We start from the raw sequence: 14,253 nt of genomic DNA, 5'->3' as shown, positions 1-14,253 counted from the left end.
TTGCTTCCAACGGATGTGCGTCAAGGCTGCCGATGGTGCCATGGATGGGCGGAGAAGCTGACTCTTTCGAGATCTAACTCTGGTCGAAGGCTCCAGTCGTAACTCGGAATGGATGAAAGAGGTGAAGAACTCTCAGCATCTCCTCACGTATTTTGTCTGGATCGCGGGGAAAATCCCCGGTTGAGGGATAATCTCCGGATAACTTGAATTTCAGTTCGTCAGCTTCTATTTATGGAGCTTGAATCGCCGACAGCATTAATTGGACTGCTCTTAGTCTGATGTTCGGCGCGTTCATCCTTTCTGAACCTTTGCCACTAACGGCGTGGTAGGTGAAATGTCAACATAATCTTTGGATTTTCTCGAGGTAGATGCGTTGATGCATTCATTCCACCTACCTTGCGTTGATCCCATTAGTTTGCATTGTCGCGCAGCTGCAATCATTCAATGACCGTATTCCCTTAATACCGTAACTCTACATGATGACCACAATCGCTTGACAAGCGCAACTTCCATGCGATGGACGCATACGGCTGATTACCGCAACATCCATGCATTGATCGATGTGTTTGTCTTTGCGATGGAGTGTTTCTCCGCATGCGGTCATCTATGCGGTGGTCTGGTTTCTGTGTTTGCATTCATTTCCTGCATTAGTTATAAAGATAGAACATTGAACGCATAATTAACGCAAAATAATGGGTTAGCTGAGATTCAACATGTTGATCGACGCAAACTCATATTTTCCTGAATTCCTATCATGATCGACGCATATTCTACCTAACAACCTTCATAATTCTAAGTAAAAAGCCTAAGATGACATACATTTCTGCATGTCATCAAAGGTTCATCAACGTTCTGGTCAAAGTCATATGATTTGATCGCAGTATCAAACTGTATGTTCCAATATCTAAACGCCTGTTTCAGCCCATAAATGTACCGATTCAGCTTGCAAACCTTTTGCTCTTTACCTTGGGCTATGAATCCCTCGGGTTGCACCATGTAAATGGTCTCCTCAAGATTTCCATTTAGAAAGTCTATCTTGACGTCCATTTTTCAGATCTCATAATTATAATAAGTTACAATGGACAGGAGGATACAGATCGACTTTAATATGACAGCAGGCGAGAAGTCTCCTCATAGTCAACTCTCTACACCTGGGTATAACCTTTTGCCATAAGTCGAGCCTTGAAGGTTTGCACCTTCTCATCAGCACCCGCTTGTGCTTGTAGATCCATTTACAAGCTACAAGTCTTACCCCATCAGGCTGATCTACAACATCCCATACTGAGTTGAAGTACATCGACTCCATCTTGAGATCCATGACCTTGACCCATTCATCCTGGTCAACATCCTCTATTGCCTTTTGATAAGACAACGGATCCTCAACGTCACCATCTGCTACCATAGCAAGGATTTCCATGAAACCCAGATAGTGAACGGGGGGGTTCACAACCCTCCCATTGCGTCGAGATTCCCTCAACGCTTTAGGTGGAATCGACCTACTAGATGAACTCCCATCAACAATTTTTGTTAATGCAGTAGGTTCTTTAACAACTCTTGTTGAAGTTTCAGTGGTTTCATTGGAAAGCTCACGCAACACGACTTTAATTCATGGACTGTGCTCCCTAATATGATCCTCTTCCAGGAAAGTAGCGTTCGTGGAAACAAACACCCTATTTTTTTATGGATCATAAAAATAACCCCTTCATGTACCTTTGGGTAGCCTACAAAGAGGCATAACCTTGACAGTGGTTCCAACTTCTTGAGATTTTCCTCAAGCACATGTGCAGTGCAAACCCAAATGCGGAAGTGATGTAAACTAGCTTTACGCCCGTTCCACAACTTCAGAGGTGTTCTTGCAACACTCTTAGAGGGAACACAGTTAAGAATGTATACAGCAGTCTCTACTGCGAAATCCCAAAACGAGTCTGTAAGGAAGCATAACTCATCATCGAATGAATCATGTCCAACAAGGTTCTATTTCTCCTCTCCGTTACACCATTTTGCTGAGGTGTACCTGGTGCTAAAAGTTGAGAAACGATTCCATGTTCTATCAAATAGTCCTAGAATTGTGAATAAAAAAAACTATCCACCTCGATCCGATTGAAGTGTTTTAATCCGTCTATCCAATGTGTTTTCAACTTCAGCCTTGATCTCTTTGAACGTTTCAATGGATTCAGACTTCCGTTGCATAAGATAAACATACCCATACCTAGAGTAATCATCAGTAAAATTGATAAAATACTCATAGCCACCTCGGGCGCGCACATTCAAAGGACCACAAAGGTCAAAATGTACTAACTCAAGAGGCTCCATGGCTCGATAACCTTTTCCAGTAAAAGGTCGTTTAGTCATTTAACCTCAAGGAAAGATTCGCACACCGGTAAAGAATTTTATTCTAACTTACTTAGAAGTCCATTCTTCACCAATCTCTCAATCAAATTGAGATTGATATGCCCTAATCGAAGGTGCCAAAGTTAGGCATTTTCTTTAGGAGAAAATCGTTGATGTTTAGATTGAGTTACAAAATTTTTAAACAACTTAGTGTTATGAAGGGAACTAATGGCTAATGGTCTTAGCACATACGAGTTACTTTCCAAATACGCTATACAAATATTAACACCATCTTTATGAATAAACATTTTATACACATTAAATGAAATAGTGTATTTGCATTGTAGTAAGCACTTTACAAAAATAAGGTTCCTCTTAAATTCAGGAACAATATATACGTCATTCAAAATTAGAAACCTATTCTATAAAGATAACTGGATCCATTCCACTATCACAGCCGAGACGACGTACTCGGTGCCTATTCGCATCATCATCTCACGAGCCTCCAGCTGTCGCTAGGATCTAATCCCCTGAAAAAGAAGAACAAACGTGATTAGTGGTGCCTGAATCAATTATCCAGGCAGAATCATCATTCTCCACTAAGAAATTTTCAAGTACAAGTAAATCATATTTACCTTTGTCTGCCTTAGCCTTAGCCTTGGCGGCCTTCCTTTCCTTCAGGCAGCGAGGATAGTTCCTCTTTTAGTGTCTATCCTGGTTGCAGTGGAAATACTTTCCCTTTTCAACCGGCGGCAGACGCCTTCTTGGGGCGACAGGCGGCGGGTTAGCAGGTATCTTCCCTTTTCCCTTACCACCCTTCTTCTTCTTTCCCTTTGTAGAGTTAGAAGTAGAAGGTACAGACTTCGTTCCTGAGGTTGAACCTCTATGGAATGTCCTAGAAGATGAAGCAACATTTGCTTCAGCCTTCTTCCTCTCCTTACTATTTAGTAAAGATTGTTAGGTCTGCAACTTGTTGAGGAGAGTTGTAAGGTTGTATTTCACTTTGTTAAGAATCACATTACTAACAAAGTGCAGGAAGCTCTCCGGCAAAGAATGTAAGATTATGCTAACGTGGCTGCCCTCATCGATGGTAGACCCATTCAACTCTGCCACATTGAAGTGGACCATCATGTTAAGCACATGTTCACGAACAGAGGTGCGTTCTTCCATTTTGGAGTTGAATATATACTTAAGAGCCTTGTGCTAGAGCTATTCAGACGGTTGTCCAAACATTCCGTATAGGAACTCAATGATCTCACGTGTTGAGACCATGGGCTCATTCTTCTTAGCCAAGACTTCATTAAGACTTGCCAAGATATAGGCTCGAGCCTTCTCATTCTTCGATGTTCATCGCTCGTATGCTTTCCGAACATTTCTAGCGCCATTCTGAGTTGGAATAGGAGGACAAACCTCTGTAAGGGCAAACATGAGATCCTCGATGATTAGTATCATCTTGATCATGTTTTTCCATGTTGAAAAGCTATCACCATTTAATTTCTCGGCACTAAGCAAAGCTAAAGTGGCTGTGGCCATTTTCAAAAGATTGTTGCTGAAAAACGAACAAAACTTTTATTAGATTTTGCTAAACCACATTTTAACCAATTAATTTTGCAAAAGAATTTCAAGTACCCTAAGTGAAAGACTTCTATTTTGCAATGATGCCCAGTGAGGTAGGACAAACATCACCGGTGGGGTGATCAGGTGGCCCTTCACTGGATGAGACCTTCTCAACCATTAGGCAAAACCAACTCTTGGAACTAAACCTAACAACCACCATTTATTTGGTCTAGAACTGTTAACCTTTAACAATTCCACGTAAATGTGACCCCTCGCTTTCGGTGCTAGAGTCCCGCCCTAATGAGCCCACCGTAGGGAAGAAGCAGATTAGAACAAGGGACTATGTAACCTTATCATCTTACAAGAGATCAAATAAAGAAACGCGCAAAACTGTCATCCTATAGGGGGACATTCCTAGGGTGCCTCGAGATAATGCGCAGAAACTTTATTCAATCCAACGAGGGAGACCGAGAGATATGCTGTCGCACTTCCCACTCCCACTTACTATGAACACTCTCTCCATCCACCTTGAGATTGACCTAAACACCATTCTTTAGGGGGACACTCCCAAGGTGCCACGAGGCCGAGGGTAAATCTCACGGTGTGGACTATATAGGAGAAACGTGAAAGGTTTAAGTGAAGCATCATATGCCCCAAGTACCTCCCACTGAATGTTCTACCTAGGGGTTCATTAACCTAGACAATCTGACTACTGATTTTAGTCTAATGCATCTTTTTAAGTGCGCTCATAAACAACTTTTGTCTATGAGTTATGAGCAAGTTCAAGTAGTCACATTTAAACACTTTAATGGATTGTCCTTAACTTGCATGCATGCATCAAATCTATTTAATTCAACTTTTCAGGTAGGTTCCCAGGTAGGGGTGTTACGTTTCCGTCAATTTAAATACCTCAACCTAGACAGAACCCGCCTTAGACAAAAGATCCTTTATAGATAGATTTGCTACACTTTAACATTTTATTAGTCAATTTAATCCTATTAAACTGATTAAAAGATTAAAACCTAAGGGTTGCTAATCATATTAGAGCTATGATCTTAGGTCTATGTCATCCAAGTTTTAAACATTTTAAAACCATGAATTAAACCTAAGTGAGCATCATCGAGTCGTTAGTCACCCGGTTGAAAAGTGCTTCATGTTGAAGGAGCTGATTCTAAAGTTAGCTCGTGAAAAGAAGATTGAGCTGGAGCTTGATGAAATAGCTCAAACTAATCACGCGACAGTTTAGGACTTATGATTAAAGAGAAAGCTTCATCCAGTTTGAGACTTTTGAGCATATAGTTGTTCGGTTCCAACAAAAGCTTCTAACAACAGATTTCCAAAGTACAAATGATCTTATTGAAGATGACAATGAAGGGTGGATAGTTGTGATTTGTTGAAAAAGAAGACAACCAAATTTCACCCAAAAAGAGTCGCACTCCTATCAAAGCTATAGAAGAAGGAACAAGACTCATAAAAAGAAAGGGAAAAATGAGGCATGGAAACCTAAACCTGCTAAGAAAGAAGATGAAGACTTTCTCCAACTTTGATGGCCGATAACTTTGGTAGGATTTCTCCCAAAAAGCTTTCTCAATAATCATTCAGAGGATGTATCAGAAGTTATTGGATGTCATGCTGTCAGCATAGCGAAATTTGACAACAACCATATAACTATTAAAGAAGTCAATGATTCAAAAGAAACCAAGCAAAGAGTTTTTGTCTTGGATCATATCAAGTCTTCAACTACTCGATCTTCAGTCTTCCAAAGATTGAGTATGGCCACGATAGAAAAAGGAAACCAATGTCCAATGTCTACTGCAATTCGAACTTTAGCTTTCAATAGGCTAAGTATCTTCACATAAAAGAAAAGATGGACTTTCAACATCTTCTTTTGATCGCCTCAAGACAACAAGTGATCAATATGAAGGAAGGATAAAAATTTTGAAGCCAACATCATTTCATGAAGAAAACTGGACACAGAGTTTCTCTCATCACACAGAAAAGTTCTGTAAAAATTCCATCTTCCTCTTTCTCCTCTCTCAATTTTCTATCCCTTTCTAAATCCAAAATAGTCAGAGCCCCACTCCTCTTGGGTTCTTATCCTGAGAATACCATGGTAACCATTGTGGTGGTGTTCTTCAGATCGAGGGATTCAATTGAAGATTGGTTTATTCAAAGGTAAGGGTTCGAACCCATTTTATTATTCTGTATTTTTGTTAAATGTGCGTTGTAATTTCTGGATTAAATGCATCTTTTCTTATTGTCTCTGTAAAATTTTACATTCTGTAAAATTTGAAAAAATTGGCACGATCTGCTTCCACTTTATGGTCCTTTCACAGGGTTCCTTCAAGCATAAGGCCAAAATTTATTGGTTTTCAAAAGAGTACCCATTTTTCAATTTTGCTATTTGTTATTGGCCATCTACGCCATTTTCCCATAATTTAACTTGATTTTTTCTTATGTTAAAATCACCTAATTTTTTTCTTAAAAAAAATGATGATGATGATGATGATATTTAACTAGCAAGAAAAAAATATGTTGAAGTTAGGAAATTAGAGTTTAGCTATAGAATTTTAAAGATGAATCTCTTTGGAAAATGTGCAAAAGAGAGAAAATTGATGTTTCTCAATAAATTTGGAACATTGGGATTAAATTGGAAAAAAAATTGGTTAGAGCATAGTTTTCAACTAAAAAATGTCAAACTGAGCATAACACAGCGGTAAATGACATGTACTCTTTCTCTTAAAGCTTGAAGGCCAATTGTGAAGATAAGGATCGAACTTTTGACCTTAAGGGAGAGAGTACATGTCAATTACCGCTGAGCTAAGCTCATTTTGACCGATATATTGTTATATATATATATATATATTTGGATACTCCCAATAAAAAAAATCATGTAATATCTGTCATCTTGTACCCCAAAAGGGAAAATAGCAATTAAATACAAATCATCTAAGTCATATTTGGTATCCATTTTGATTTTGATTTTTATTTTTGAAAACTGAACCTATGAACACTACTCTGACCTCCAAATTTCTTCCTTTATTATCTACTTTTTACTAATAGTTTAAAAAATCATGCCAAGTTTGAGAACTAAAAAAAAAAAACTTTCTAAATTTTTTTTTGGAATTTGGAATCTGGTTAAGAATTCAACTATTGTACTTAAGAAAGATGCAAATCATTGTAAGAAATATGGATAGAATAGGCTTAATTTTAAAAAACAAAAACAAAAAAAATCAAATGGTTACCAAGCAGGGACTTGAACTTATTTTTCCTTGTTTCATCTTTTATAATAAACAAAAAAAAAATATATTTGGTAACAGCTTCTTATTTACTTATTTATTGAGTTCAACAACGTGCGAGAATAAGGGATTCAAACTTTTGACCTGTTGGTATGACTATATGTCTAAACTACTTTCAATTATGCTCAAATGCTCAAGTTGGTTTCCTATTTATTATTTATTATTCTTTCTTTTTTTATTAGGAAAAAAAATATAGGAGTATTTGGGGCGTTGAGGTGAGTTACGAAGTTTGGAGTTAGTAAGTCTACATTTGGGTTGAAGAGTTGTTTAGTTTGAGTTTCTCGATAAATATGCAAAAGAGACAAAAATGGAAAGATGGAGTTTCCTCCATAAATGTGCAAACTTAAATAGTAAACATTATTGAAGTAGGTAAAATTGAGTTATTTAATACTGAAGTGGGTAAGCGAAACATCCAAAACATGTTTGGTAATCATTATTGTTCCTTGGTCTAAAATTTTAAATTAAAAATGTATAAAAATTATATGAAAAGTAGTTTTAAACTTATATATATATAGGTTTAGAGAAAACTACCCTATGGTCACTGAATTTATAACCTTAGGTGCATTTATTCCTCAAGTTTAAAATGAATCTAAGTCTAAATATAACATAAAAATTTGGAAAAATTACGTTTTTGGTCTCTAAAATTTTAACAATAGATGAATTTGGTCCATGAATTTTCAAAAATGGATTTAAAATATTTCTCTATTAATAAAACAATTAAATTTAAATAGAAAATTGACAACAAACCTGACAGGGCAAGATGATTTGGAAAAACAATTATATTTTTAATCTTTCCCTCCTCCTCTCTCTCTCCTCTCTCTCTCTCTCCTCTCTACTTCCTTCTTCTTCCTCCTTTTGTTCTCGATTCAATTTCTTCTTAGCATTGATTGAAGTTTCAAACTTTAATGATTTTAGTTTCCACCAAGTAATTGATGATCGGAATATTGAGGATGAACCACTGCAATTTTGGTTTTGAAATGGTCGACGATTACTCTCTCCCAACATTCTCTAATTTAACCAGGTTGAGATAATAGTCTCTATGGGTTTTGTTTGAAAGATTTTACTTGCTAAAAACCTTGAACTTTGAACATTGTATCAATTTAAACCTTAAACTTTTATCAGTGTATTAGTTTAAACCCTAAACCTTAATAATTATATTAATTTAAACCCTCAATTATATGTTATTTGGATATACTTATGAAAGTTTAGGGTTTAAACCAATATATTTATAGAAGTTCAGGGTTCAACTTAATAGATACCCCAAAGTTAAGAGTTTAAATCGATACAACTCTAAAAATTCAAAGTTTAAATTGATACAATTATTAATTTAGGGTTTAAATTGATAAAATCCCAAAGTTCAAGGATACAAATTGATATTTGCCCAAAATGTAATTGTCTTCCCAAGCCATTTTGCCACGTCAACTTTGTAGTCACTTTTTTATTTAAATTTAATTATTTTATTAGTAGTGTGACCTTTCAAATGACCAGTTTGAAACTTAAGAGACCAAATGCACCTATGGTTAAAATCTTATAGACGAAAAGAATAATTTTCCTAAACTTTTATGTTATATTTAAACTTAGATTCATGTTATAACACCATAAAGATAAAACCATGACTTTTTTTAATTTATATTTAGAAAAAAAATAGAATTGTGATTTTGTTTTTTTCAATGTTTCTATAAAAAAAAAATGAAAACCAAGAAATATAAAAATTGTTATCAAACATTTCTATTTATTGAAAGTTTAGAAATAATAATGATGAACGTCAACTTCAAGTGCTAACTCTGTAGTTGACTCTTGCACTTTTTTTTTAGTACAGTAAGTAGTGAGAAGAAGATTACTTTTTTCTAAGTACAAACTCTTACTGTGTTTTGAATAAGATGGAAAAACAGATTTAAACAAATGGATAAGGAAGAAAAAACTAAAGCAATCTTGTTAAACTTTACACCTTTAATATTCATAAGAGGACATTTAGTCTAGTGGTGTGATTCTTGCATTGGGTGCGAGGATGTCCCAAGTTTGAATTTTTGAATGCTTCAAAACAAAATATATATATATATATATATATATATATGGTTTTTTCCCAAATAAATCATATTTTGAAAATGATTTTGTTTGTAGAAAATGCTAAAATTTCAAAAGCTAAGGACACTAGAAACATTATCTTTATTTCTTTATATAGTACAGGACAGCAAAAAATTATAATTTCATGAAGTAGAAGTATTAAGATTCATTTGATTCTCCCTTAGGGTGCGAGAGGTCCCGTGTTTGATTCTCGAAATTTCTCACTTTTTTTTTTCTTTTTTTCTTCACATATGTGTTAAGATGGGCAAAGTACTTCATACATACTTTTTTAACCTTGATTCTTCGTAAAAATAGAAGAAAGCATTTACAATTTTCACCGAAGATGAAAATGGCACGTAATACTTATGGTAGCACGATTGAAAAGAAACTAAAACTCAAAAACTGAAAATGGACACATAATACTTAGGGTTAACAAATTCAAACATTTGTTTAGAAAATGTGATGAAAATTATCCTAGACCATTTACTATTTCTTGAAGCTCGATCTCTCCCCCGGATGAATCAATTTTCAGCTGTGGGGAGCATCCAGAATAACTATAAATGGTGAGGAAACATATTGATGTCAAAAACCAAAGAAAAAAACAAAAAAAACAAAAAACAAAAAACAAAAATGAAATCGTAATATTGAAGCCTCGGACTCCATTTGATAATTTGGTTTTGGTTTTTTGTCTTTTTTGAAAATAAACTATTTTCGCTTATAAGTTTATTTAATTTTGTTATCCATTTTCTAATATATATTCAAAAACAAAACCAAAACTTAAAAACTAAAGGCTCATTTAGTAAGCATTAAGACCTCGTATTATAATTATTTTGTTCTTGGTTTTTTAGTTTTTAAAATTTAAGCCTATACCCTCCCCATATTTTACCATGATTTGTATCTTTTTTAAGTACAATAGTTGAATTATAAACTAAATTCCAAAAATAAAAACAATTGTTTAAAAGCTATTTTTTCTAGTTTTCAATTTTGGTTTGGTTTTAAACTATCGGTAAAAAATAGATAATAAAAGAAGAAATTTAGAGGTGGAAGTAGTGTTTATAAGCTTAATTTTAAAAAACATATAGTCAAAAACTAAATCATTACCAAATGGGCCCTTACTTTTTAGTTTTTTATTTGTGAAAATTAAACTTATAAGCCCTACTCCCACATATAAGTTTCTTTGTTCTGTTATTCATTTTCCACTAGCATTTTGAAAACCAAGCCAATTTTTTAAAACTAAAAAAAATAGTTGTGAAAATCTTGTTTTTGTATCTAGAATTTAATTAAGAATTCAAATGTATCTTCAAGAAATAAGAGAACCATAATATAGAATTTTGGAGAAAACAAACATAAATTTCAAAAACAAAAAAATTAAAACAAAATATTTACCAAATGAGATCTTAAAAGTATTTTTAAAAATTTGTTTTTATTTCTATAATTTGATAAAGAATACAAACGTTTCTTTAAAGAATGTGAACACTGCAGTAAGAAAACTGAGAGAAAACAAACCTAAATCAAATAAAGTAAAAATGAAATAATTGTCCAACAAGATTTCAGTTTTTAGTTTTTAGTTTTAGTTTCAAAACTTGGATTAGATTTTGAAAACATCTTTAAAGTAGATAACAAAATAAAAATACTTATAAATGAAAGTAATGTTTATAAATTTAATTTTCAAACAGAATTTTCTTAGCTTTGCAGTGATCTTTCTTTTCTCTCAATTCATTGTAATATAAGTTGTAACCTATACCTATACAAACAAATTGAGAATGATCACATTTGATTTTGCAGCTGTTTAGATCTAAAAGTAGAAGAAGGTCTATTATTAATACTTGCACGTGGGTTTCATTAATGTCCACTTTATTTATTAATAAACCTTAACTAAATGCAAGTAATTTTTAAAGAATAAAAACAATATTAATATTAATTTTCATAAGGGCATTTGGTCTAGTGGTATGATTCTTGCTTTGGGTGCAAGAGGTCCCGAGTTCGATTCTCGGAATGCCCCAAAGTAAATAGGTAGACATAGATTCTTTTATCAACATTGGGCATTTGGTCTAGTGGTACCATTTTTTATCTTACGTTTTATTATTCAGTATATGCTTTCACACTGCTACTATAAGATCATGGAATGGGATGTATTTTAGACAAAGACAATCTTTTTTCTCATTTTGAGACTGCAAAACAAAAATTACTATTATTATTTTATATAGTATTTTGAAAGAATCTTTTTAAATATAAAAAATAATATTTAAAAATATTTATCTTTTATAGTAAAAAGTTCAAAAAGTGTTTTTTATTATAAAGTGTAAATACTTTTGAGATTTTTCTATTCATAAGAATTTTCCTATTTTGAATTGTACTTTCAACTTTTGTTAATTTTAGTATATATGTTTTTAAAACATTAGTTTTGATCCTTGTAATTCTAAAAACGACTAATCTTATCTCTATTTGCAAAAATTTAACATAAATTTCATACACAATGAAACCCTTTAATTCAAATTTAAGGCTAAAGGGATGGAGTGATTGAAATGTTATCCCAAAATTTTGAAAGAAAAAAATTAGATCACAATAATAACTTCTTACAATTACAAGGATCAAAACATATGTACTAAAAGTACAATGACTAAAATTAACAAAAGTTGAAAGTATATGGACCAAAATAAACTAAAGTTGAAAGTACAATAACCCAAATAATAATTTGAGCTTGTTTGGATTGACTTGAGAAAAAAATGTTTTTTAAAAAACTCATTTTTATTTAATCACTTTTGATAAAAATGAATTGAAATACAATTGAAAAGTTATTTTAAGTAGTTACCAAACACTCAAATTTCTTTCAAAATGATTTGTTTTTTACATTAAACACTTGAAAATGTATTCCAAACACACATTTAAACTTAAAATTTTTCATAGATATAACATTGAACATCATAATCATCTACAGATCATCATTTATTTCTACCCAACCCACAAGAAGGGAATTCAACTAATGAGACCTTAGGAAGGAGGAACTGTAAATTCTTTAGTAAGAAGAAATAACATAACCCTTGGGTATTGAAAAATATAGATGTTTATCAATCAACATATCTAACCAAATCTTAGCATTCTATATTTGCGTTACTTGTGTGCTCAAAATGTGTAGTTCAAGTGAAATTGTCAAACTAAAATTTGCACTAGGGATTAAATTTGAACAATATTTTTCTTGTCTCCCAATTGATTGTACCTACTCCTGTATAATCAATTGTAGCTATCTAGGTCTAAAAGGCATATAATGATAATGTTGCCACATAGATTTCATTAATGCCACTTTCTTTATTGAGCGATCCGAGCAAATTCAATATTGTAAAACATTTTAAATCTTTCCCTGAATAAGCCATTTGATTTAGTGGTATGATTCTCGCCTTGGGTGCGAGAGCTCTCGAGTTTGATTCTCGGAATGGCCTATCATAATTTTTTATATATTTTATTTTTTCAGAACCATATATCTTTCAAACTTTCTTAAATTAATCAACTATTGTAATCCAATTTTTTTTATCCTTACTAGGCATTTGATCTAGTGGTATGATTCTCGATTAGGATGCGAGAGGTGCTGAGTTCAATTCTCGAAGTTGGCATTTTTTGTATTGAGGTTTCATTAAATAAGGCACAAACATTTTATAAGACAAGCATAATGAAGCTGGCATTTTTAAATAAGGTTGAAAATGGTATAAAAGTTTTAAGGTTTAACTCTAAAAAAACTCTCACATTGCCATAAATTCTTAACACAAATTTTATACACAATGAAAACCATTAATACAAATTTACGGCTAAGTTTTAGAGAGATTTAGTGATTGAAATGTGATCCTAAAATTTTAGTAGAAAAAAATGAGATCAAAATAGTCCTTTCTTACAAGTATAAGGATCAAAACATATGCATTGATTATACAATGACTAAAAATTTACAAAATTTGAAAGCATATGAACCAAAATGAACCAAAACTGAAAATATAATAATCAAAATAATATTTAAGCCTACGGTAGTTTATAGATCTAGCATTGAAAATCATAAATATCCACTTTCACCATATATTTCTGTCCATCCCATAGGAAGGAAATTCAACTAATGAGATCATGGGTAGGAGAAACTGCAATAACGTAACCCTGAAGTATTGAAAAATATAGTTGTTAATCTATCAACATATCTAACTGTTAAATCACCGATTGACACAAAAGCTTAAACTGATGAGTGAAGGTAAATTTAATATTATACCAATAATATTCTAACATTTTAATCAAATCTTAGCATTCTATATTTGCTTTACTTTTGTGCTCAAAATGTGTAGCACAATTGTAACTGTCAAATTAAAATTTGCATTAGGGGATTGACTTCCAACCGTGTTTTCTCCTCTTCCCAATTGATTGTACCTACTCCTTTATGACAAGTTTGAGAATAGTCAAACTTTCCATCTATCTAGATCTAAAAGGTATAAAATTAATAATATAGGCACATAGATTTCATTAATGTCACACATTCTTTATTGATCAATCACGAGCAAAGTCAAAGAGATTTGTGAACATTTTACAGTGTTTGATAGATAAAAATGGAATTTATAAAATAATGATGAAGAGATCTTTAAAAAATTGGATATACTATCATAAATAGGGCATTTGAACTAGTGGTATGATTCTTGCTTTGGGTGTGAGAAGTCTCGAGTTCAATTTTTGGAATGCCTCCAGAGTCAAATCTTTTACAAATTTGTCCTTTTTGGGAATCATATATGTTCATGTAGTAGATTAAATCGCATAATCCTGATTCAGTATCAAAAAAGATATCAAAGCAAGAACTAGTGAATGGTATCCTCATTTCATGACATTCAATCAATCTTATAAACAAAAAAAAAAAAAAAAAAACAGAGAATATTCAAACTTTGCAGCTGTCTAGATCTTAAAGGTATATAATAATAATATTGGCATATAGATATCATTAGTCTCTACTTTCTTTATTGATCAATCCTTAGCAAATTCAAAG

General features: G+C 32.8%; 1 non-coding gene across 1 annotated transcript; it reads left to right on the top strand.

Moving 5' to 3' along the window:
• Positions 1 to 11,181: 11,181 nt before the first annotated feature.
• TRNAP-UGG (transfer RNA proline (anticodon UGG)) lies at positions 11,182 to 11,253 on the top strand. Its single transcript has one exon. It is a non-coding gene; the product is annotated as a tRNA-Pro (tRNA).
• Positions 11,254 to 14,253: the final 3,000 nt, after the last annotated feature.

Source organism: Benincasa hispida, chromosome 5 (genome assembly GCF_027475165.1).
Source record: "Benincasa hispida cultivar pf3 chromosome 5, pf3_genome.v1.1, whole genome shotgun sequence".
Lineage (NCBI taxonomy): Eukaryota > Viridiplantae > Streptophyta > Magnoliopsida > Cucurbitales > Cucurbitaceae > Benincasa > Benincasa hispida.
This window is presented reverse-complemented; position numbering and strand designations above follow the sequence as displayed.